This window comes from Protomyctophum parallelum, assembly GCF_964188405.1.
Source record: "Protomyctophum parallelum genome assembly, chromosome: 18".
Taxonomy (NCBI): Eukaryota; Metazoa; Chordata; class Actinopteri; order Myctophiformes; family Myctophidae; genus Protomyctophum; species Protomyctophum parallelum.
Window position 1 is genome coordinate 26,534,682 of NC_139716.1, and position 27,163 is coordinate 26,561,844.

General features: G+C 41.8%; 1 protein-coding gene across 1 annotated transcript in view; it reads left to right on the top strand.

Annotated features, from left to right (window-relative positions):
* The first annotated feature begins 207 nt into the window (after positions 1 to 207).
* ndrg2 (NDRG family member 2) overlaps positions 208 to 27,163 on the top strand; it is a 46,926-nt gene continuing 19,970 nt past the window's right edge. The window contains exon 1 of the mRNA XM_083789078.1: positions 208 to 609. The gene's annotated coding sequence lies outside the window, so the exon portion shown is untranslated. The remainder of the gene's footprint in view (positions 610 to 27,163) is intronic.

The window sequence follows — 27,163 nt, forward strand, 5'->3', positions numbered from 1 at the left end:
GTGCATGTGCGCGCGTGTGTGTAAACAAGGCAACAAGCACGTTCACCTCGTAGCTGTAACTAGAACCTTGGAATGCGTGCGCGTGAAGCTGCTCCACTCACAACAGGGACCGTACCAACTGGAGAGGAGGGGCGCACTCTACGAATAAAGCCAGACGTTTTCGACCGCCAACACTCCTATATGTCGACCGTTAGTAGTTGAGATTGCCCGTAACCCGTAATTACGTATATCTAGGAATTTAATTCTTAACAAAGGCTCGCACGCTCGTAAAATATCGGAAATTTCGTGGCGGACAACTTTTTATCCTCCCCCAAAACTATAAACTTGGTCCATCTTCCATTCTTCCCCCCCGTTTGATTGAACCGGGTTGAACGGTCCATACGTATATATTTTTTAAAGACATTTCCTCCTACTGGAGAAAGGAGGAGAAAAAAAAAACAAGTGGAAATTGAGAGGATCGAACGCTCCACGGAACAAACGGAAAGCGGGATATTTGGAGGGTCAGGTTGGAGGAGAAGAAAACCAAGACAAGAAGAAAGAGGTCTCAACATTTAGAAGTTCCCATTTTTCCTCTGGAGAAACGAGATTGTTGCAGCTGTTGACTGAAGGGTGAGTTGACATGATATGGTATCGTTTGCAATGCATGTTGTTTTGTGTTGAGCTCATTAAGTAAAGTAGGCTACCTGTAGACCACTAGGAATATTAAAACATAGCCAATAAGCCAGGGAGTATATCCAATGCATTGTTTTCATTGCCCATTGTCCATCCTGCACGCCATATGCAACAACGAAATAATAATAACGAAAAACGTTTTGATTTCCAATAGATGGGTGTTTTTTGCAGGATGAAGACTCTCTTACCTATATGATCCATATGCAAAAGATTCGGTCCAGTAATTTTCACATTTCAGGGGGAAAAATATAATTTATAAAATAAAACTGCTTAAACAAAGGTCGTGTAGGATATATATAGGATATACTGTGTGTGTGTGTGTGTGTGTGTGTGTGTGTGTGTGTGTGTGTGTGTGTGTGTGTGTGTGAGAGAGAGAGAGAGGGAGAGAGAGAGAGAGAGAGAGAGAGAGTGAGTGAGTGAGTTTCACTGAGTGTGTGTGTGTGTGTGAGAGAGAGAGAGAGATTATTGACGCGCACATGTGGCATCGCCAGCGGTCTTTGTTCCGAGTTGTCCGCCTCCCTCCCAGACAGTGACAGCTTCTCTCTAAGCTCTCAGCGTGGCATATAGCGCTTGCCTTACAAAGGCGGCGAGAAGTAGGCGAATGTTGAGACACACTTCGGACAACATGAACTTGAGAGCATCATCCTACAACAATGAACCTGAAACCGACCCCCAGTTCGATCCCTTCCCCCATCCATCCATCCATATACATGCCGAGACCTTCACCGTCCGTATCTTTTATTGCGGGCCAATGCGGGGTGTTCCAAAAACAAAGATATCAGAGTGGTTTGTAGGCTAGGCTACTGCCTGGGACGATCATTCTGATGACCGTCAAAGAGATCTTTCAATAAGAAAAGGCGTTGCTTTGCTTTGTCTGGGTTTTGGTGTCTGTCTGGGTTTTTTGGGGAGAGAAGGCTGGCTTTGGGTTGGGTTGGGTGGAGGGGGGTTGGTGGCTGGAGCCAGGTTCGACTCACCAACGCTGACTGTTGTTGGCGCGACTCGCTTTGCGCTCAGCCGCGCGCACCATGCACCCGCGGTTAATGTGTGTCAATGTCAAACGGGGGTGTGTCTACTCTGTGGTGTTGATAGTGACTCCCCCATGGGGGTCTCGTATTGGCTCTGGTGATGTGATGGAGTCAGTTCACGACTATACATGCTTCAAAAAGATGTTGTCTCATTCATCGCCCTCCCTGCTGATGGTTGGTTTGATAGGCATAGTGCCAGAGAACGACACATGGGATACTACCCCCCCCCCCTCTCTCTGTCTGACTCTCTCTCTCTCTCTCTCTCTCTCTCTCTCTCTCTCTCTCTCTCTCTCTCTCTCTCTCTCTCTCTCTCCCCCTCTGTCTGTGTCTGTCTGTCATGTCATGTCATGTCATGTCATGTCATGTCATGTCATGTCATGTCATGTCTGTCTGTCTGTCTGTCTGTCTGTCTGTCTGTCTGTCTGTCTGTCTGTCTGTCTGTCTGTCTGTCTGTCTGTCTCTGTCTCTGTCTCTGTCTCTGTCTCTGTCTCTCTGTGTGTCAAAATTTGCACAGTGCACGAAGGGCGGTGCACCCAAAATATATTTTCTTTCATAATGATGTCCTGCTATCAGAGGCAAAAATTGCCTCGATCTCTCTCTCTCTCTCTCACTCACTCACTCACTCACTCACTCACTCACTCACTCACTCACTCACTCACTCACTCACTCACTCACTCACTCACTCACTCACTCACTCACACACACACACACACACACACACACACACACACACACACACACACACACACACACACACACACACACACACACACACACACACACACACACACACACACACACACACACACACAGGCTCCTATACATTTTGCTCTCAAATGTAAGTTGAGATATGGGCAGGCACACACAGCAGTGTCAAGTACTCGGCAGTATCAAGTAGGCCTACTATATATTTGAAATGCCAATGGGTGTTTATATAGTATAGTTTGTGACTCGAGTACATACTATTTGCCCAGTTGGTAGGTTACACAATCAAATGAAATAAATTCCAGTGTAGAAATGGGCTTTATCGGGCTACTTTTACAGCTCAAGGCACAGTGGCACACCTGTTGCATCAAGCCAATATATATACTGTGATTTATACATATAATTTATGTTAATGACGTTTAGAAGATTTAGAACACTTTCCTGGGGGTCGTTATGTGTGTAAAATGTGGTTTTAGATATTTTTGATTTTAGCAGTGAGCCCAGTGTCTCGGATGTCATCGACACTGGACTCACTTCCTTCCTGGACTACAATTCCCATAATGCTTTGGTGCACTGCTCCTCCTTGTGGATATGAGACAACATGTAGACAAAATGTCGGTTGGAAAACCGGCGATGCATGATGCTGGTCACACTGCTTAAGCTTGTATGCTTCAGAGGGTTTGTGTCGTACTTGCCTCTGCCTTGATTTTGAATTAAATCATGTTTAATTCTTGTATAGCTCACAACAACTATTTCCCCACGCAATAATGTTCTCTTAATTAGGTTTCACAGATGTGGTGTTGCACAACCAGCTGTGATTAGCAGACCAGTAATAAAATATTCACCCCAACAATCCAAAATTATGTCAATTCTCTGTTGCGTCAAACAGAGTCAGACAGTGGGAGTGAGGGAACATAATCACTCATCGTGTTTCTATTACCGTTCCGCTGCAGTTATATCATCTCGAAAGCGAGTGGAATGATGCGCTTCAATTTCAAGATACCGTGATGTTTAGTGAAGTTCTTAACCCATTTTGGGCGGGAGCCCCTTTTGCTGTTAGCATTATGTTATGCTTTAAGCTATTGAAAAATAGCAGATCTACAAGGTCATAGCTCATGGCTTGTAGGTCTGCTATTTTTGAAAAATCGAAGAACGACTGACATAGAAACATAGCTTTTTCAGAAAACTGTCAGTGAGGCTGCATGAGGTGCAAGTCAAAATCCACACTCAAACAGTAGATCTGTGAAAATCACTTAAACAACATAACAAGCTCGCTCTAAAACTCACAGGATTAATTTGTCATTGTGATGGATATTATTTTGATGACATATTGTGTATCCACCACCACCACCACCTGTCAGGACAATTTTCGTTCCGTGGCTGATCCTGTATTTTTCCCACCCCCCTTCATGTGTTGACAATGTAATTTGGATTAAGCCAGGATTCTGACGCATAAACCCCATTGAATTGTGGAAGGTTTTTTGGATTCAAATCACATGCATCTGTTCCAGTCCATAAATAAACAGTAGGATTGAGAGAGGATGGCGGCTTCCCTCTGGCTGGCCTGATGCTGCTATATAGATCACTGAGTGTTTGTTGTTGGGTCACACTAGCCCGTATAGTGGCCTCCCTGGGGATAAAAAATGTTGACATCATTAAACTGTGGTAGCTGGGAGCGTTTCAGTTGCAGGGCAGCCTGCTTCTGTTCAGGCTTTTGTGCTAACGTCCACGGTCCAGCAGCAATTAAGCACTGACTGAGAGCAAAGAGCATGACTATACACGATCTAGACCAGTGGTTCACAGACGTTTTGACTCTCTTTTTTGTCTCTCCTGCAGGATCCAAACTAGTGAAAATAGTGGATCTACAAGCTACAGGCTTGTAGATCTACTATTTTCACTACTTCTTAAGTTATTTTTTTTCCACCAAAAAGTATGGAATTTATTTTATTTAAAAAGAAATATAAGAAAAAAAAATAAGATATATGAAATTCTTTTGAAAAATATTTGAATTTTTATTTTGTTTTTAATTCATGATCACGAATTAAGCTTTTGAAATAATAATAATAATAAATAAAACAAATGTAGGAAACAAAAAATAAAGGAATGTTTACGCGTGACCCATCCTCGACCCAAGAATGGTCCCAATGAGTGTCAGGAGTATTAAATTAAATATCAGGTGAAAAACGCAATGTATATCTAACATAACATAACATAACATGAATATTGTGTTTGTCACTATAATATATACAGGGACATTTTTATCTAAAGAGTGCCTCGGGTGTATACAATTGTAGCGTTGTCAGCAGAGTGCTGGGCGATGTGGGAAATGTACTTATGTATGTATGTATGGTATGTTATGTATGGTACGTTACGTATGTTATGTATGGTATGTTATGTATGTATCGTGGATTTGTGATAAACATGGTGCATTTTTATGGTCAGCATATTGGACCTCATGTGTGTATCAAATGTAATTTTTAAGTGGTGCAAACCACTTCCTTAAGTGAGTATGTGTGTGTGCGGGTCCCTGCCTGGCTGGCTGGGTATGTGTGAGCACGAAAACAGCATGGTTGTAACTCTGTCATTTCTCAACCGTTTCGGATGCGGGGCGGCTCGCTGGAATCGGGCCGGCACCCTGGGTGCGTTCCTGTGGGTCTTTTGCATACATTTTCTCTGTTTCAAAGTCAAAGATCGTTCTTTGAGTAGACATATTTCCTGCTTGTTTTAAAAATATATATATCATTCATTAAGAAATTTACATTATCACAATCTAAAAAAGAAAAACAGGAACAGAATTAAACCATTCAAGGTCCATTATTCGTTCTGCATTTGATCCACGGACCACCATTTGAGGACATTTAGCCTCTCAGACCCAAAACCTATATTTTGTTGTGATTGAATAAGATTTTGTCCACAATTCCATGCTGTTGCCATAGGAGAGATAACACGCAAACATTGATCAAAATATCAATTCTTAATTCTTATACATTCTCTAATTGTGTAAAGTTCTTGTAAATTTTGTAATGCAGATGTTTAACAATAATTTAACTATTGAGAGCGTACATTTAAACCAAATGGACCCATAAGGGTCCATTTGGTTTCAATTTTCACTCTCAAGAGTTAAAAATCTATAGCCTATTGGTCCATTTGGTTACAAACTCTCCATCATTTACGTTTATCTGGGGACCACCTGGAACCCCCTCAAGGACCACTGGTGGTCCCCGGACCACTGTTTGGAAAACCACTGGCTAGACGATTGGCATGTTTGGGACCCAAATGTGATTCCCACGAGGTCACATGTTTTAATTGTCTTTGTGCTGACCCATCTTGTTGCTGTGGTGACTATTGACTGGGCTGACCCCATTACAGAGTTGTTGCACAGTCACTAAAACATTGCCCGTGTTCATCATTTGCTATTCATGCTGTTATGAATGTCATTGTTCATGTGAAAATGAAAACGGCACATTGCATCCTGTGACCTTTCTCTGTGGGGGCTGGACTTCATCTCCACGAGGCAGAGCCAACTGAAACATCTGTGGGGCTGTAGTGTGTGGATGGAACCACGTTTTGCTTATCAGACGCTGTGACCTTTCTATTGACCTGGATGCGCACGGGCAGTCTAGTTTTGTTTTAATGCAGTCGTTCTCAACCAGTGGTCCAGGGACCACCACAGTGGTCCTTGAGGGGTTTCCATGTGGTCCCCCAGCTAAATGATGGACAGTCGGTATAACCAAATGTTCACCCTAATAGATCTTTAACTCTTGAGAGTGTACACAAGTCTACACAATTAGAGATTGTAGGATAATTATTATTTTGATCAAGGTTTGCCTGTTGTCTCCTTAAGTTTTGGGTCTGAGAGGTTAAATATCATCAAATGGTGGTCCGTTGCTCAAATGTCCAATAAATAATGGGCCTGGGTTGAAAACCACTGTTGTAATGGCGTGATACAGATGTGCATCTATATTAACAAGTCTAAAGTTGTCACGTGACAAAAAGATGTGCGCATAGCCAATGAAAAGATGTGCCCATAGATGTGCCCAGTGCCCATAGATGTGCCCATAGCGCACTAGCCAATGAAAAGATGTGGCCATAAAAGATGTGCCCATAAGAAAACCCAAGCCAAGCCAACATGTGCGCACCCGTCACTAGCTCTCAGCCCCTCCCTCTTTGGCTGCTGTAATGTGATCTCCCCTATGGATCTCCCTCTCCGCAGAGAAACCGGGAATAGTCGCCTCACCATTTCGCTTATTCCTTCTAAATCTCTGTATTTAAAATATAGCTCGCTCAGCGAATGTCTTAGTTACATCAACATTGTTCTTAGAAACTACTTGGTTTGTGCCTAACTACTACGATTAGACAGATCGCGTTTGTTATTTTGCTACTGCCAGTACTTCTGATTGCACGCACACACACACACACACACACACACACACACACACACACACACACACACACACACACAACACTACCCCGTGTCCCACACACACACAACACTGCCGCGCGGATTTAAGCTGTCAAACCTATTTTGTTAAAGTTAAATATGCCACAGACACTTGCCTGAACTGTGCAGCTGATATATACAGCATTGTCATATTTAAAAGGCGCTTTATAGCTTCTCTCAGCTCAAAGCGTGTATGAATAAGGAGATAAATGAACAGCTGACGTCAGTGGGAGAGGACGTCAGCTGTGTGTATGTGTGCGCTCGCGTGTGAGAGGGAGGTAAACAGTCAGCAACACGTTAAATTTCTACTTCTACTAAAGAAAGAGGCAGTCCATATCCATAAATTCGGCGACATAAATTGCGCAAAATACTGTTAAACATGACAGCATCAGCCTGCTGCATCCTCCTAGCTGTTGTGTGCTAAGCTAAATCATCATACAGAACCACAACAGTCAACACGGCATTGACCAGGGTTGCCACATTGACTGAGAGGGAAACAAGCAACCAGGTCTATAAAAATGTTAACAGGCCAGATCAAGTCAGAAAATCCGAAAAAGTCAGAAAATAAAGCTAGAATAAGCAACAATATTGCTGACTGTCAAACATCATTGTCCAATGTTGTTTTAGAGCAGTGGTTCTCAAACATTTTCATGTCATGGACCACTAATATTATATATATATATATATATATATATATATATATATATATATATATATATTATATATATATTATATATATATTATATATCATATATATATTTACTATATATATTTACTATATATACACACCGGTATATATACAGTGTACACAAACCGTATATCTAGGTGTGCCCCCAGATTTTTAGGCTATGAAAAGTGTGCCCTGGGACAAAAAAGGTTGAGTTAAGCGGTGCCCAAAAGGTAGATCACGATCTCGGCCAGCGCCAAAAATGCTCCCCGACAGCATAATCGGAGCAAATACCGGGCAGTGTGTATTAGCCATAACGTGTTGACTACACTACACTACACTAATAAGGACACATAATAATAACTAATAACCCATCCGTTACTACATGTGGAGTCAACTCCCGCAATTTCCTTCTTCCCATAGTGCGCGGCAAAGTAACTCTGGGATGAGCGGCCGCAAAATTCTAGTATTATATAAGTGTTTTCATGAGTACATTGTAGCAAATATGAGTGGGAAAATGTTACAAAACAACTCTGTTCTACAAACTACATCGACACAGACTATGAAAACGCAAACATACAAAAGGCACTAAAGGCAGCAGTACTCCAGGTTTTCCATGAAACCCCTGTTGTTTTAAAATGTTATCTGGTATGTTGTGAGTGATGTTTCATAACACCTTGACTAAAAGGCCTTTCTGCACATCTCTTGCACATATGACACGTTGTCGAACTCACTGAAGCATAAACATGTGCTAAAGCACTTCCACAGATGCTTAAATGCTCGGGATCCGCCAGGAAAGCGTAAACTCAAGAGCAGTCATGCTCTCACCTTCCATATTGGCTCTGCCAAATGCCAATATTAGCATTTACTCCTGCATTGTTTGCCAACCCATCAGAGTGTTGACTGTTACGTAGATATGGCTTTGCTAGGTCGGTGATTGCTGTAGAGTAGTAGCATGGAATAGTATTTGAAGTAACAGGTGCACTGATGGTTTTATTTCACCTATAGCGATAGAGGATGTTGTAACTTGTTAATGTCCCGACTGAGATGTCCCGATCCTGAGAATTGCAAATATAGCCATGCACTTGAATAATCATGCTGTTATAGACTGTCAATTTGGAAGTTTTGCTTATATCGTTTCCCTATCTGTATTCTAGTCACCCAAAGTCTGAATTCCTTTGTTTTATTTTATTGCAATAACTCAGTAGCAGAATCTTCTAGGCATTTGACATCACCAAAGTGTTGCATATAAAGTGCTGGTACAAAATAATAGAGCTAGAGGTATGGAATCCTCTAGCATTATACACAGAGGTGTATAATGCTAGAGGTATGGAATCCTCTAGCATTATACACAGAGGTGTATATAATAGAGCTAGAGGTATGGAATCCTCCTGCATTATACACAGAGGTGTATAATGCTAGAGGTATGGAATCCTCTAGCATTATACACAGAGGTGTATAATGCTAGAGGTATGGAATCCTCTAGCATTATACACAGAGGTGTATATAATAGAGCTAGAGGGGCCCAGCCGGTGGCGTAACCGTCTGGGCACCCGACTGGTAATCCAGTCGCAGTGTGCCGCGGGTTCGAATCCCGAGCCCGACACGGCCTTTACTGCATGTCTTCCCCCATCTCTCTCCCGTTTCCTGTCAGCCTACTGTCTGTCCCTTCAAAAAACCAATAAAAGGCGTAAGCCGCAAAAAAAAATATCTTAAAAAAAAAAAAATAGAGCTAGAGGTATGGAATCCTCCTGCATTATACACAGAGGTGTATAATGCTAGAGGTATGGAATCCTCTAGCATTATACACAGAGGTGTATAATGCTAGAGGTATGGAATCCTCTAGCATTATACACAGAGGTGTATATAATAGAGCTAGAGGTATGGAATCCTCCTGCATTATACACAGAGGTGTATAATGCATAACTCAGGTAGAGGTAGAGCAGGTTGTCCAATGATCCCTGGGTTGGCGGTTCGAATCCCGGCTCCTCCTGTCCACATGTCGAAGTGTCCTTGGGCAAGACACTGATCCCTACATTGCCTCCAATGAGTCGGTTGGTGTGAGCTCACCACCATTGGTGTGTGGATGTGGGAAGGGACTGAGGATGCTGGCGTCGACTGTTCGCCGCTTAACCTCCCAATGTATTAATGAATGAACCATTGTAAAGCGCTTTGAGCATTTGGAAAAGCGCTATAAAAATGCAATTCAATTCATTATAACTATACTGTGTCAGACATCATCTTCATATCAGCAGACCTGTTGTTTCGGATGACCCAGATGTTGTTTCAACTGTGACCAGATGTAGAATGCATTATTTACTATAATGTGTGTGGATAGATAGGCAGGCAGATCCTTTATACTAGATAGACATTAGACAATGTAGATAATCACCTTTATTGATCCTGAGGGAAATCCAGCTCCATAACAGCACGACAGTATGAAACAGAAAAAATAAAAAAGAATGTGATAATAAAAAAGTAAAATAGAATGTCTAGTCGGTGTTTGACATTTTTAAATGCCAAGTAATTTAACATGTGAGGGTGTGAAGGTGTTGATGGTGCCATGGTGCGATAGTGTTGCCAAAGCCAATGATGCTTTGGTCTGTGGGTGTAATTGCCTCTTTAGTGTTTGTTTACTGGGCAAACTGAGGGACTGGGCAGACTGGGCAGACGTGCGTTTGAAGGCCGCACCCTCTATGGCCATTTTTAAAACTCAATTAAAAACATGCATGTTCTCCCTGGCCTTTTAATACCATATGCCCCTCTTTTTTTAATCATGTGTTGCTGTGTCCTCCCCTTTTTTATAGTATTTTCTTTCTGTAATTTTGTGAAATTCTTTCTATTGAAGTTTTTGTGTATTTTCTACTGTATATGTTTCTGTTTTATGCTGCCCAGTGCTTTGGTTGTTTTTAACCGGCCACGTATGTCTGTCTGACTGACGGGCGGTCGGACTATTGCGCATGCCCCCCGTGTTGCTGTGTAGACAGCTCACCATGTTCCAAGTTGTCAGAGGTAACATAACATTAGGATTATTTGTCAGAGCTAACATTACTGAATACACAAAGGACTACAAAGTAAACAATTTGATTTGCTTTGCAGAATCTGTGTGTGTGGGGATTCAGTCAGTGTATCCAGGGATATTTGATCCATTGTCTCTTTGTGTATCTAGTATCTACCACTCTTTTCATCCACTCTATTCAAATCCCACTTACCATCGGTGAGCAGTTTGTAAAACGTACCGTGGCGTGAACTAACCTTAAAGGACAACTTTAGTTTTTTTCAACCAAGGTTCATGTTTCAGGTTGTTATTAAAGAAAGAAAATATGAGTGTTAATTGTTTTTCATTTGTCGCTTTCTTTTGTTTTAGCGATTTTAGCTATTTGTGACAGGGGGGGCGAGGGCATTCGTCCTAAATATGTATTATTTTTACCAAAGAATATAGTGATTTATTTTTGTATTATTTAGTATAGTCCTACTAGACCAAAATAAATTATATCTGGCCACAAAATATCACAGGATCTATTGAATGGGACAAACTGACATATTGAGCCTATGACACACATGGCATCCCCCTAGTACCTCTACCTTCACATTCAGTAGATCCTGTGATCTTTTGTGGCCAGATGAAATTAGTAGGACTATAGCAAATATTAATAAAGAAATTGCCATAACATTTTGTAAAAAAGGACGCATTTAGCCCCATGTTCGAATGCCCTAAAACGAAAGAAAGCAGTAAATTACTCATCTTTTACTTTGTCTAAAATCAACCTAAAACATGAACCTTGGTTGAAAAAAAGTTGTCCTTTAAAGCCTTGATATAATTATATTCATATTTTAATTCATACAAATAAAATGTAATGTTGTCCAAATGTATGGTAAAGAATCTTAATACAATATACAGTAACACTTACTATTACAATTGGGATGGTTGTATTTGGCAGTGTTGTTTCGTCGACTAAAACTAAGACGAAAAATGTTCGTCGACTACCTATTTTCACTGACAAAAACAAATGGAAACGAAATGAAAACTAAGCTACGATGACTAAAACTAAGATTAAATATACTGACAATTTTGTCTACAAATAAAAACTAGACTAAAATGTTAGGAAGGGACTAGTGGACAAGAGATCCAGTATAAGTCATTTTACACTTGGTTGCATGCTGAAAATAGCTGATCTACAAGCTTGTAGATCGGCTATTTTCAGCAAGTGTAAAAACACTCATTACGACTGCATCAAGACCCGCCAAAATACATTTTAGTCGACTAAATCAACTGTAGATTTAGTCGACTAAAATCTTATGACATTTAGTCGACTAAAACTAGACTAACACTAAGACATTCCAGGTGACTAAAATGTGACTAAAACTAAATGAAGTTTCAGTCCAAAGACTATGACTAAACTAAAATAGAAATTTGCTGCCAAAAACAACACTGGTATTTGGTCTCCGTGCTCTTCGGCCCAAACGGCACCAAGGATTCGCCATGCAACTCGGCCATGCAAATGTACGAGGAGTTGCATGTAATTGCATAAAACCATTATCCCCAATGGCAGTTCCTAGGAGTTGCGTCCTTAAAACTGTTTTGTTGCAAAACATTTAGATTGTGTCAAAGGTCATGTCTCATCTAGACACAGGATCTGACAAGAAGTTTGACCTGATGGTCAAGATTAAATTTATCCCCCGAGCAAGCAGGCCGGCTCTATTAGCTCAATGGTAAAAAAAATAAATTAAATGGGTTCAAACCGGATTAGAAGAGGAAAGTGACATAGTACTGCTTTAACTTACAAGTTAATTAAGTGAAAAATATATAACACATCACAGCAAAATCCCCATTATTCAAGGTTCAAGAGTTATTTTTCCACATACTTACTTAAAGTACTTACAGTACACCTATAGCCCAACTTTGGGCATATAGGCCACAAACAAGAGCTCTATGTGTGGCCAGATCTCTGCACATCTGCACCCAGGTCACGGCGCCAGGTGTGTCGTGGTCTGCCCCTCTTCCTTCTCCAGTGTGGGTTCCAGAGCAGGGCAAACAGGACATATCTTGTGATATTTAATGCAGGTTTGGGTTTTTTGCGAAGAGTGTGGCCAATCCATCATCGGCAGTGTTTTTGGAGGATTTCTTCCTCCACAGGGTGTTGACTTCACATGCTCATGTATATAGTATGTACAGTATGTACAATGACATTCTGGTGTTTGGCGGTGGGCTGTGGCATAGTCTTTTAGTCTGACTCTGACCTCTCAGAGTTCAAGTATAACGCAGGACCCTTTCCTCAGTGTTAACATCCATCCATCCATCTTCAACCGCTTATCCGTAGTCAGGTCGCGGGGCAACAGCTCCACCAGAGTGCTCCAGACTTCCCTCTCCAGAGCAACATTAGTGACTTCCTCCTGGGGGATTCTGAGACGTTCCCAAGCCAGTGATTCGATGTGTTTCCTCCAACTGCGCCTTGGTCTGCCCCGGGGTCTCCTCCCAGTGGGCCGTGCGTCGAGAACCTCCCTAGGGAGGCATCCTAACCAGATGCCCGAACCACCTCAGCTGGCTCCTTTCCAGGCGAAGGAGCAGCCGTTCTACTCCGAGTCTCTCTCGTGTGACTGAACTTCTCACCCTATCTCTAAGGGAGATGCCCGCCCGTCGAAGAAAACTCATTTCGGCCGCTTGTATTCGCGACCTTATTCTTTCGGTCATGACCCAGTGTTAACATTAACTGTGTAAAACAGACCTTTTTACAGTAGGTCTAGTTTTACACCCAGAGTAATACTAATGCAGACTTTGCTCTGTGCCACTCATAGACTGTAAAAAAATATGGACAAAATATGACATTAGAAATGAGACTTTAAACTAGTGACTGGAAGCAGAAAGTATTCATGACCATGTTTATTAAGGTAATACAGTCTAGGTGAAGTTGGGCCCAAATACATGGACTTCTATGGGGCTATGGGTTTTTTTGGGCCCAATGACAGCACCACAACAGGCCATTATATGAACTTTCAGGAAATCCCGATTTCCTTATGGCTTCACAAAATATCTGTCTGACTGCCCCCCTGGTGCCACTATGTACATGCTATAGCACCATTGACAGTGGGCCAGCAGCAAAAAGGTAAAGATTTGCCATGGTGACCCTTTTTATGTCTGGCTGTTTTCTGAGGAATCATTATTTGTCAGAAGTTGTGAATATCAGGACTTGTGTGTGTGCAGAGTTGCTTCGGCACCCTCTCGTGGTCAGATTAGCGGACAGAGTGACATGCCGTACCCAAAGAGGCAGACGGACAGCCTCATTTGGACATCACCTTTTGCATCACTTTGTGGCTCAGCAGTGGTTCTCAACATGGGCTCCTTGAGGAGGTTCCAGGGTCCCCAGCTACAGTAGATTAGTTTGGTCTGGTCTCAGTGGTCTGTAACTTTGAGAATGTACAAATAAAATAAATCACTGTTCTGAATAACAACATCTTGATCTTGATATCAAGGCCCATTATTTATTTTGCATTTGAGCCACGGACCACCATATGATGAGATTTAGCCTCTGAGACTCAAAACATAGAATATTTTGTTGGATAAGATTCTGTCCATACATGCTGTATTGATGTGGAATCATTAGGAAAGATAACAGAGAAAAAGATCAAAATAACAATTATTCTACATTATCTAATTGTGTAGACTTAATGCAGCCTCAGATGTTTAACAATAAATGTACCTCTTGAGAGTGTAAGTTTAATTTTACACTTTCAAGACTTAAAGATCTATAAGGGTCCATTTGGTTACCAACTCTCCAACCTTTAGCTGGGGACCACCTGGAGCCCCCTCAAGGACCACTGGTTGAAAACCACTGCTATAATATACAGGCCTAGTGAGCCTCTTCTTGGCTGCTGTGTGAGCCTGTGAGGTTTCTCTACTGTGTAGAGTCCTTATATAGGTTAGTTAGTGTCTGTGCCACAATGTGTGTGTCTGCCTGGTGGCCTGGGGCCAGCCGCAGATAGGGCAGGCAACACAATGGCCTGTCTGTTCCCACACGTCCACACAGCACCCTATTTATAGACAATGCATTGCCCAAACTCCATTCATATTATTCCTATGCATTTGGGCACTCAAAAGGGTTTCCTAACCTGGGGCAAAAACAAATATTCTCTGTTGCAGCTGGAACGTTTCGGCATGTTGCATGTAGACGGGTGGACAATTTGCATTTTGATAACTTGATGCCTTTTGACGGCCTCCACATTTGGGGTTTAAATGTGCGGGACACCCTCCTAATTTGGGCTTTATTAAATGTGGTCAAGTGACACGAGAATGTGTGACAGCTCATCACAAATAAAGTGTCTTTTAAGAGTTGCGAGGTTAATGCCAGGGGTGTTTAAGTGTTTAAGGAGCTAGAGAGGAATGTTCTGGAAAGTGTCAGTAGCACTTTGTTCCACAACACACTACTGTTATGTAATGCAGAGTGTTTGTCCATGATGAGGGAGGAAAATGGTTAGTTGGTGTGGGTTGTGCGTTTCATCGCAATGAGTTTTTTGGCAACCGGTTTTTGCCATGCACAGATTATTTAAACAGTAACCACTTCATTTGTTGTATGAAAAATAGCTCACAAATTTCTAAAACTAGTGTTTCGGGCCGCCACAAGGGCCTCACATCTAAACTCGTTTATATATTTTAACGTCACTAAAACAGGTAGGGATGTAATTCCCAATTATTGCGACGTGGCTAGTCTGTAAAGGGCACCACATCGGTCTACAAACGGGTTTGTCTCTCTACAGCTAATCTTGACAACCGCTGGACCACTCAGCCATTTGACGGCGTTCCGATAGACTTCTGAGTTCTCCGTGGGAGCCATGCTGTCTGTCGTTTAACATATTTTGGCCTGAACTCGAAATTAAAAAAGAATCTTCTAAATCCTCCAGTTTTCTGAAATAAATATTTTCACGATTTAAAAAAAATAGCAGAACTATCTGATCTGCAATTTTTCAATAGCTAAATTATAACATGTTTAAAACACCAAAAGGGGTTCCCGCCCAAAATGGGTTAACATATTTTTTATCAGAGACCACCTGTCTGTTCGGAAATGAGCGTTAGTATTTGTGTCATGAGCTAATACATAATCTGTCATTTAGGCTAATTCCAATCACCATGACTAAATTATGCAAATGAAAAACGATAAAAATACATGGGGGAGCCATGACCCCTCACTGGGAATGGGTTGACAGTCAGACACACATAAACAGGCCCGGCCTGATTTAATGGCTATTACATTTTAATGGCCCCCACTGTTTATAGCTTGTAGCAGACTGATTGGGGCACAGCTCACAAGGTAACTGTAGTAACAAATCATACCAAAACATACCATGCAAATGATTTAGCTTAATGTGCATTATTGAAGTATATACACTTTTATCATGCTGTTGTGTAGAAAAGCTAATGGTCATGACTCAGGAGGCTGTTTAGTGTGCACATTTAAAAGAATCGAGATTGACCAAAGTTCTGATTGTTGGTCTAAATGTGAGTGTGTGTGTGTGTGTGTGCGTGCGCGCATACACTTGCATGGCTTGAGTGAGGACATTAGTCCATCTTCAGTTTGATTCAGTTCACGGTGTAGTATAATATACTGAATCGTACTGAAGATGTCCTCCGTACATCTCTATAATACTGTGTTAAAGAAATTATCAATGCACTTTCATGCTGCACTCTCATACACTAACACAGTCGGACTAACAACATATGACACTCACATGTTGGAAATGCACTGTACAGCACATATAATTTGTACATATTCTATTAATTATCTGGAATGGATACCCGGCCTATCCCCTATTTATTTCCGCACACACAGTAGTGTCGTTGTATAATGTTGTTTGTCTCACTGTAGCCAGGCGATTAAATAGATACATCTTATATCTGGGGCACAACTAAATTGTTAGGGATTAAAATGTTGTTGTTGTTAACAACATCCATTTGGTTACAGTTTTACACTCTGGGTTTACAGTCTGCACAGGTGATTTGCATTAGTGTAGGCTACAGCATAATTGGCCAATTGTCTACATTACATTGTTAGACAACAAGCAACGATGTCCACCTACAGTATGTACTTACTGAAGGGTCACTGTAGTCTGTGTTACACATAGATTTACATAGATAGATAGATAGATAGATACCTTTATTACATGCCTGGCTTGGTTGAATGCTTGATTCAGCGGTGTGTTATTTCTTGATATTAGACCACTCCGCTCTATAACAGACTGCTTACTAATCAAACCCTCTGAGCACCAGCTGCGCGGCTGCGCCCCGCTTGATTTACTGCTGTTTCATGTTTCCAACATGACAGCCATGTAAACACAAACACACACACACACACACACACACACACACACACACACACACACACACACACACACACACACACACACACACACACACACACACACACACACACACTGTGACACACAATGGCATTTACAGCTAAACATTGCTCTCAAAAATGTTTTTGAAAACATTTGAGCAAGAAATAGACAAAGCAGTACCCGAAAATGGATTATATTTCATCAACTCACTTCCTTGATTTCCGACAGTGCTCCAGCCCTGCAGCTGGCCAGCGCAAAACACAACAAAAAAATCATTTTTTGTTGTGTTTTGGGTCAATTCATAAATTGATGTTAGGTAGCCATGTAATAAGCGGGATAATATCTGGCTAGGTGGTCATTGTCGAGATATAATTCACCTTCAGGGTGGTTAAACTCCCTGTCCGACAATGACCACCTAGCCAGATATTATCCCGCTTATTATCTCGCAGGGGGAAATCAGTCATACAGTCATAAAGTGTATCACTGCATCTCATCGTCATAAAGTATATCACTGCATCTCGTCATAAGAAGGACAACAGAAATAAAGTCAACAGTGCAAAGCCAAACAATAAAGTGTCCATTGGTCAGTGCAAGAAAGCATGATATCTGAAAAAAACATCACAAGAACACCCGCTGGGAATGTCTTAAGAGGTCAGAGTCATGAAACAACTGTTTATTCCAGGTTAGGCTCAGTATTAATGAGACTGTCTAGGGTCAGATCTGTTTTTCACAGAGAACACATACACAGAGAAAGCAATTCCATGAGCTTGGCTGGCATCTGAGCAGCAGCGAGAGGAACTCTGCATTTGAAAATAGAGGCACGTTTGAGAACAAAATCCTCTGCAGAGAGAACATACAGAGAAAGAAGCTGTCTGAGAGCAGGAGGTGACATCGCGATGGAGAGGAAGATAATGGGTAATTTTCTCAGAACGAAGAGAAAAATTGGTCCGGGGAGGTGAGTGAGACTGAGTAGGAGGACTAACTAAATGATTGGAGGCTAGAAAAGAGGAGGGCGTTCTCAATGTGATCTGGTGACACAAGGGGAGATACAGCCTTCTTTGATTTATTTATTTTTCAAACTGGGTGTTTTTTCAGTGAGTCATGATGATCTACGCCTCAGAGAGAGAGATGGAGAGAGAGAGAGAGATAGAAAGAAAGGGGAGAGACAGAGGGAGAGAGAATCAGTGAGAAAACAAGCAAGAACCTTGGCACCTCTCTACATCTCCATGGCTGCTGGTGTTATGTGTTCTTTTCTTGGTTCCTCGTTTTTCTTATCTGCTTTCATTCTGTCTGTGTTCCTCTGTAAAGGCCCAGGCAGTATAGCAAACAAACTTTGCAACAAACCATCAGGCTCCACTAAGCTGGCTGCAGCAGGGAACAGGTGCCAAGGAAATTCCACAGCAAAGTTCTCAGTATTCATTTAACTCTGATGGTCCCAAAGGGGTCTCTTGAGTTGAATGAACACTTGAGAGTATTTTACTGTGTACAACAATAATAGCCTAATAACAGCTGTCGCGGTCCATATGTTTAGCATGTTTTACATGCCACAGGCTGCTCAACATAGAAACTGTAAAGCCTCATTTATATTAAGATGCGCATCGTGCCTCGCTCACTATGTACTAGATCGGCGTAGAAATGGTCTTTGTGAAAATAAGTTAGAAATGCCACGCAACTGCAATGCAAAACACTAAACAAATCTTATGCAAATAGATTTTTCTTCAATCTCTAGGCCTTCATCAGAACAAAGACTAAGTTGAGGTGAAATTCAAATGCATTATTTTATTTATGTATTCCTTGCAGTGCAGTGTTAAATGGGGTCTTCATATAACAGTGCTATGATGCTATATATGATGCTATTTAAAAAAAAAAATGAATTCCAGGAAAATCAAAGTGAACGCTGCCTCTAGGTCCAGTAAACAGCTGTCATGCAGGCCCGGGGCGGATCTGTGCGTTGTTCCGTGTGTTGTGTTGTACTCGGAGAAATGACGACGTGGTGCCCAGCTGCACGTTGGAGCTCAAAGCACTCACAGAGATATGGAACAGCAGCAGAGACAGGCAGCACGTTGTACTGGACACCTGGGTTCCATCTATCTGTGTGTGTGTGTGTGTGTGTGTGTGTGTGTGTGTGTGTGTGTGTGTGTGTGTGTGTGTGTGTGTGTGTGTGTGTGTGTGTGTGTGTGTGTGTGTGTGTGTGTGTGTGTGTGTGTGTGTGTGTGTGTGTGTGTGTGTGTGTGTGTGTGTGTGTGTGTGTGTGTGTGTACGTTCGTAAATATTCCATTTGTATTCTCAGAGTTACTAAATGGATAAACTAACAGGATTTTGCTGTGTATATAAAAGGTGTTGTTGTGTTGTGTTTGTGTGCGCACGGATTTGTACGGCGTCGGCGATGTGTATTTGTTTGCCTGTGCATGTAGGGTCGGGGAAGTATGTGCGTGGCGTGCGTGTGTGTAGTGCGTAATTAGCCCGGGCTGGATTTCAGCTGATCTGTGACTGGCAGTAGAAACACATATATTATCTACCCTATTAGTGCACCCATATAATAGCCACGATCCCGATACAGTTCAAAATGCGATATATTGGTTCGTCTGATATTGGACAACCTCTACTTTCCTGCCTTGCTTCCACTGCATTCGGCTCACTATAATGCACTGCTGCACAATTAATCGAAAAAAGATCGAGATCTAGATTCAGGCACCTATGCAATCTCATTTTGTGAAGAATCGTGAAGAATCACGCAGCAGCACTAAAACTATGTTTTTATTTATGTATTTTTAATAAATATTTTCATGGGAAAAAATTATAATCGTGTGATAATCGTGATCTCAATTCTTGCGGAGGAAAAATCGACATTCACATTTGAGCAAGAATCGTGAAGCACTAGCTCACTCTGTAATATCCCGAGTGTTGATTTAACTCAGCGTGTAACAATTGGACCCATATGGGTTTTATCTATACACCCTGTCATGTTCCCAACCCTTGAACAATTTGACATTCCAACAACACCCCAAAGCAAAGCAGCGTTCACATTGCTGCCTCCTAGCATTTCAACCTTCAGCTTACTTTCTAGATATAGGTGACCTCGGGTGCTCTCCGTTCTACTTCTGCTTCTGTTTGTGGTGGATTACTTGTCATTCTGCTTGGGGTGAGCTGAGGTAGCTAAGGTAGCCCTATGTGATTTCAAGGGGGGGGGGGGGTTAAACAGGCTAGAGCTGAGGTAATACAAAGAAGAAAAACAGACATTAGAAAAGTATGGCCGGGACAATTTTGTTTACATTCTTCAGATAGAAAAGTATAGTGGTCATTGATTAAATTAAATATGCTGCTACAGTCATGGGAGACAAGTTACCTTTTAACATATGTTATCGATAGTAGAACAATTCAAACTGATCAAATACAATATATTCAAATGATTGACATATTTTATGTTTTTCTTTAACTACCATCCTGAGAAAAAATTATGCTACATTTAAAATATGTGTGTACTGCTCAGAATCCTTGTTTAGAATATTGGCAGTTGGCACTGCCAGACAGGAGATTAGATTAGTGCCTGCTTGGAACTTCATGCTGCAGCATGTTTTTCAGTTAGAAATCAGGAACCTTCTTTGAGCCTGACATTTATATAGGGCTGTGGTTAAAGGTGTAGTGAAATGAGAAATACATTTTTCACACTTTTAGACCATATCCGTGGTCATCATATGGGCACGCCAAAAAAATTGGAACATTTTAATTTTTGTGTATTTTTAGATCAAAAGTCCATAAAAAATGTAATTACTTCTTTAAAACGGAAGTTATGTGTAGAGCTACACATAAATAAAAGCCAATAAAAATGAAGCTCACCCGTTTGATTCCCATTGCTGCATCGTCCTCCAAACACAGGTGCTTTTGATTACAAACGACTCCGTTTTTTTTTTTTTTCTCATTCAAGATGACATCCAGACATTATTGCTCGTTTTAAACTTAATCATCACACTAAAATATGTACAGTATATAGGATAGAAATAATCCCCTGGCTTTGCTACACGTCTCGCTGTCACTTTGTAAACAAACCACTATGAGAGACGTCCCATAGCCTGGAGGGATGCGACGCTCTGATTTGTTCAGAAACTACGATTCTGCCATTTGAGGCTGAAACTTCAAAATAAAATGCCCAAATTAGCCATTTCACCCCGTCTTTAATGTATGTTTTGTTGTAATAATCAACAGAGGTGACAGAGGATTGACAGCAACTGAACATGACGTGTTGGATGAGATGGCCTGCTCATTATTGCATGGTGTGTCACTGAAGTGCCAGCGCTCTGTGTGGAGCTGAACGCTTAAATGGTGCATTTTATATAGCGTCTTTATCCAAGGTGCTTTACAGAGATTGTACATTCACCCATTCACACTGTCACACACACATTCCAAAACCATGCAAGGCACCAACCTGCACATCGGGAGCAATTAGGGGTTCAGAGTCTTGCTCAAGTACACTTCCACACTGTCATTACACACTGGCGAATTAGCGACGCGATGCGAATAAGCGATCTGAAAATGCGAAATATTGCATGTTGCAGTTCGCCTGCGAATCTCTGCAAAATACGACACCAGAGCGAACAAATAAAAGCGAAAACGGTCGCATTTTCGCACATTCGCACATTCGCCACTGATGTGGAAGCTTGCATGGACTTCAATAGTTTATTTTTAAATGCGAATTATTCGCACGAATATATTGCGTCGCCAATTCGCCAGTGTGTAATGACCTTAACTCTGGGGGAGCCCGGGATCGAACTGGGAGGTCACTCTACCCCTGATCCACTGCCGCCCACATGCAGGCTTACAGTACAGTTACCAGTGGTGGAAAGTAACAATTGTGCTAATATACTTAAGTACAATTTTGACTTTTGAGTATGTCACATTTTCAGCACTTTTACTTCTATTGTACTTTTACTCCACTACAATTATTTGAAAACTTTAGTTACTAGTTACATTGTAGATTTTGATTATTATTACAAAAAACACATTAACCACTTCAGCCCTACAGTACATTTTCGGCCATCAGATCAGATTCCAATCTGGATGTGGCACAGATCTGATTCAGGCTAGATTTGTCTGCCAGTCTGATATCGGATCTGGACACTTGCAAACGGCAGTGTGAAAGGTAGCTATAGGGCCAAAAGATCTGATTTGAGAAAAAATCTGATTTGAATCTGATTTGACTTGATGTGACTGCAGTCTAAATGGAGCCTATAAGATTACAAAGAGAGATGCAAATTATTTCTGTAACCCACAAATCCTCTGGGAAGTTGCATACCACTTTGGGCTTCTCCTGTACATGTTGTAGCAGGTGAAGTTGTTCTGTTGCCATCAGGACATCGTTATGTTTTATTAGCTTTTTAAAACCAACCGTCATTCTAATCGTTCATCCCTGTGTATTTCCTCTATAGCCAGAACCTGATAGTGTGTGTGGGGAGCTTTAATTTGCGCGTTTAAAGTCAGTATGTGGGTTTTATAAATTATAAATTTATAGAGCTTGTATAATTACAGTACATTGGATTAATTGAAACAGACTTAACATATGTTCTTTTTTCCGTGCAGTTGCTGGAAATTAGTGGTTTTGTACATGTGCCATTAGCTGAAATGTTATTTTTGACTGTGTGGAGGCTGGTATACATTTCTGTTCTGTCTCTGCTGAATTTATCGGAGGACCATTGATTTGCTGGCTGTGTGTGTACGTGACAGGGGATTGAAGCCATATTAATTGCGGTGTGGGCACCAAAGTCATTGGCAAAGACACAGTCCAGAAATATACACTGCTACCAGGGGGAGAGGAGAGAGTGGAGGCATTTAGAGAAATTATTAGATTAACACGCTTCATATTTAGCCTCATTCCCAGCCTTTACTCATCTCCGAGGAGAAAGGTTGACTGGTCACAACCTAATGAAGAGAGTGTCTATAAGGGTGGGACTTACGTCATATGTACTTCCCCCGGGAACTGTCCTTTTCGACCAAGCATTGTGTGAATGTGAATTTTTACATAACTTGCTCTTACTCTTGCCCAGCGTGCTTCATATTGCTATGACCTTTTACAGTTGAGATGATTGGCAGTTTTCTTCACTTTGGTTGACATTACTGAAGAAGCTCACTTGGGGTAAAAATAAATACTGTACATTTCCATGTTGATTGTGGAGTGGGTGTGAGTGGTGATGGCCATGATAGCATCCAGCTTCCTCGCAATATCATTTTGGGTGTCCATGACACGAAATCATGCAAGATCATAGAAGGCATTTGTAGAATCGGACTCAGGTCTTAATGGATTCATTTCTCATAACCTGAGACTGTACACAATATGTAACCAATAGACTCTCAGTGGAGAATGAATGAAAGAATTGTATTTTGTCCTGAGAGTAGTATTGTTTGAAAAAGTCCACACCCCTGATCTGGACCTGGTGGAGTGTGAGAGTGGTGCATTGGTTGAGTTTCTTTTTCACAATGTTTTCGTATCTTCATAGGGCATGGGATAGGGGGCGAAGGGTGACGTATCACTAAATTGTAGTATAGATTAACTTATAGATGAACTGTATTGGTTATGTATTTCATGTGCAGGTCTGTGTGGGTCTACTGCACTGTTTGAAATCTGGTTGAGTTGTTGGCTGCCATGGCTATACACACCTGAATGTTTATGTTCAGTTTTTTGTTTTTGTTACTGTTTTAATTGCTGTGTCTGATGTTCTTGACCCATGTGGAATGGGTCAAGAAAATAAAATATTCATTCATTTATTCTCAGTCTCAGTTCAGTGAAATGAACAGTCAGGATTGTAACAGCGTAGAGAGGAAAGAAGTGACATGCAGGGGAGAGATGCATGCGGAGTGCACTTCTGCTTCATACTCTGTGAGACCCAGGCCCCTTGGGGCCGCTGTCCTTCCCCCAAAGCATGTACACAGATTACACGTACGCACCCACGTATGCACCCACATACGCACCCACGCATGCATGCACACACAGTGCACACACAGTGCACGCACACACGCAAACACGAACGCACGCACGCACGCACATTGTGTCAGGTCATTTAGGTTCTGATTACTGAAGGACACCCGCAGCATGGGTGATTTGTAAGCCGCAGCACGGGTGACTTGTAAGTTGTAACCCGCAGCACGGGTGACTTGTAACCCGCAGCACAGGTCTGACTAACGGGAGGTCTGACTTAAGGGCAGTCCCCATTTTGACCGTTGTGCAACGCCAACTGTCTCTTATGTGAGGACTGAGGATTAGGAGGCGTCATGAGGAGCTGTGAGCGTGGAGCCATGCAGTAGTAATAATAATACTAAATAATAATAACTCACTAGACTTTAAAGCATGGACTAGTGTAATCTAGGTCAGTGAAAGTTTTAAAAGTCATGAATGAAGGACTCACCTTCAAAGTGTGGTCCCAATCCTATTTATAACATTATTCGGAGTACTCGCATCCTCTCACACTCAGGCACTTGCCAGGTGACATTAAATATAGCTTGTGAGGCTTCATTTAGCCCTGGAATACTTACCTATACAATATAGTGGAGGATATTAATGAAACGATCGTTCACTTTATGGTACAAGCACCAAATTTGGTACACAAGTGCTTCAGAACCTACTCTCTCAGAAAAGTACGTTGTCCACTTGAAAAAACTAAATGGCCACCATTTTTTAAGATGGCCGCCAAATGAAAAGGGCCTTTTGTGGCGGTTCTGGACAACCGTGGGTCCGACCGACTCGAGACCGGGCACTGCACTCCCTGTGGGTGTGTGGAACGTGTGTGTCGAATTTGAAGTCGGTGGGGTTCTCGGGTTATGTGGATTACAGATGTACAGACACACACAGACTTGAATATAATGTCAATAGGCAATGCCCATTGGGTTTTTCTTTAGATGATGGGTAAGAAGAGAGAGATGTGATGTCAGGTGGTGTGGGCTAAGAAGTGGTCAGGGCTATATGAGATGTACAGTAAGTGCAAAGAGAGATGGTGAGGGAGGGAGAAAATTATTTGTACCAATTGACCAGACAGTAGACAGTAGTGTAACAGGTTAAGGTGAGTATAGAGATGGAAATGTTCTAGCAAGAGAAGCCAATGTATTGAGAATATGGGACATAGTATGTGTCAGGAGTTATTTGTGACAGAAGGCTACCAGTGAGAGGGAAGATGTATACGATGGTAGTGAGACCAGCCATGCCGTACGGTTGGAAACGGTGGCACTGATGAAAAGGAGGCACAGCTGGAGGTGGCAGAATTAAGGATGCTATGGTTCTCATTAGGAGTGAAAAGGAAGGACATTATCAGAAATTACTGAATTAGAGGATCAGCCCAGGTTAGAAGGTTTGGGGATAAAGCAAGAGAGGTGAGGTTGAGATGGTTTAGACATGTGAAAAGGAGGGATGAGGGTACATTGGGAGAAGGATGCTGAAGATGTAGCTGCCAGGTAAGAGGATGGCCAAAGACGAGGTTTAAGGATGCTGTGAGAGATGACATGAAGGTGGCAGGTCACAGAGGAAGATGCAGAAAACAAAACCAAATGGGGTCCATGTGTGGTCCAGCCCTATGGAATGTAAAATTCAAGCATGTGCTAATGAAAATTATTTAAAATATATAGTTTTGATGCTCATCCTAGATCCTACTACTATTGGGGATGCAAAGCAATTCTCCTACCAAATCACTCCGTTAGCACACATCTCTCTATGCACAAAAAATGATGCATGCCACAGAAATCCATCTGCACTAGCAGCACTACATTGCATCCATGTCATATTTACTGTACAAATATTGCTTTTGTATGACATACTGTTATTGCACAACATTTCACTGTGACACAAATTACATTACAATTTCCACATTAACCGACCCCTCCCCTTTTCCCTGCACGTGCACACACACACACACACACACACACACACACACACACACGGTACTGTACTGTACAGTACACTACAGTATGTTACAGTACAGTATGGTAAAGTACAGTACGGTACAGTAACGTGCGGTACGGCATGGTACAGTATGATACCATAAAGTATGGTACAGTACAGTATGATGCCGTACAGTACGGTACGGTACGGTACAGTACAGTATGGTACCATGCAGTACGGTACAGTACAGTACAGTACGGTACAGTACAGTACGGTACAGTATGGTACCATGCAGTACGGTACAGTATGGTACAGTACAGTACAGTATGGTACAGTATGGTACAGTATGATACCATACAGTAAGGTACAGTACGGTACAGTATGGTACAGTATGGTACATTACAGTACAGTACAGTATGGTACAGTACGGTACAGTATGGTACAGTATGATACCATACAGTAAGGTACAGTACGGTACAGTATGGTACAGTATGATACCATACAGTAAGGTACAGTACGGTACACTATGGTACCATGCAGTATGGTACAGTACAGTACAGTACGGTACAGTATGGTACCATGCAGTACGGTACAGTACAATACAGTACAGTATGGTACAGTATGATGCTCTACAGTGCCGTACAGTATTATACAGTAGTATGGTACAGTACATCACAAAGGTATAGCCAAATATATGCTGAAATGCAAAACCAGTCTAATTTTGGTGGCCATCTTGAAATATCACCGCCATATTGGATTTTTGGATGGCTCGGTTTAAAAACTTAAAGAGTTGACCAAAGGAATGTTCACGGCAAATGTCACGCTTGTATCACCAAGCGAACAACCGTTGATCTGCTAATTGCACAAATTCTGTGTGTGTGTACGTCTGTAATCCACGTAACTCGAGAACCGTTCGCCCCACCGACTTCAAATTCAACACACACGTTCCACACACCCACAGGGAGTGCAGTGCCCGGTCTCGAGTCGGTCGGACCCACGGTTGTCCAGAACCGCCACAAAAGGCCTTTTTCATTTGGCGGCCATCTTGAAAAATGGTGTCCATTTTGTTTTTTCAAGTGGACAACGTACTTTTCTGAGAGAGTAGGTTCCGAAGCACTCGTGTGCCAATTTTGGTGCTTGTACCATAAAGTGAACGATTCACATGATATATTGACTTAATATCCTCCACTAATATACATAGTTATACCTTTGTTCATTTAGACATGGAACACCTATCCACAGGCACCTTTCAAGCCTGTGTCACGTTAGCTGTTGCTATATACAGGTATATATGCAGTATATAGCAACACAATTGTTTTGTGATATCTTTGGAATACAAATTGTCCAGATTCAGAAAGCGTTTTTTTTATTGGCCTCAGGTCTAATCACACACACATGCATCAGAAAGGAAGTAGCCAACACATGCCGCAGCATCAAACTTACTGATTGGCCAGCAGCCACTTTTA